Below are 628 nucleotides of genomic sequence, written 5' to 3' on the forward strand. Positions count from 1 at the left end.
ACGTGGATGTTTCAATATGAATTATATACAGATCAAAACGAGTGACCAAAAACATTTGATTTAGAAAAAAAATAAAACATCTTATATTCATGAAGCGGAGGGAGTAATAGATCAAAGGTTAATTAAACATGGATGCAACGAGCAGCTTTGTCTACATGTAAGGGCATCTCCAACGCGGACTCTCAAACCGGCCGCAATCGTTTGGACCGTGCGGTCCGGGTGTGTTGTGTCATCTAACGTGGGCCTCTATCGGTTTGCTAGGCGGTTTGAACGTGCTTTCTTCCGTAAAATGGAGACAAAGTGGTGGGAAGAGTTTGCAGCAGTCCAAACAACAACCACGTAGGACCCGACACCCAAGGCCTACTAAATCCTCTTTCTAGTCCCATTTCCTTCCACTCCGTTTCTTCCCCCTTTTCTTTGCATTCGCACCCTCCACCTCTGCCGCCATCACTGTACCTCTCCAGTCGTCACAAATACATTGCCAGACGTTCGCAACCAGCACCAACACACCCACTTGCCTTTACGACGGCATCGTCCACCCTTGAGCCGTTTGTAACCAGGTACACTCTGCTCCCCTGTCGACGACCTCCATGACGGACACCACGCCCAGCAGGTGTTCGGCTAAATG

Source organism: Triticum dicoccoides, chromosome 5A (genome assembly GCF_002162155.2).
Source record: "Triticum dicoccoides isolate Atlit2015 ecotype Zavitan chromosome 5A, WEW_v2.0, whole genome shotgun sequence".
NCBI classification, from domain to species: Eukaryota; Viridiplantae; Streptophyta; class Magnoliopsida; order Poales; family Poaceae; genus Triticum; species Triticum dicoccoides.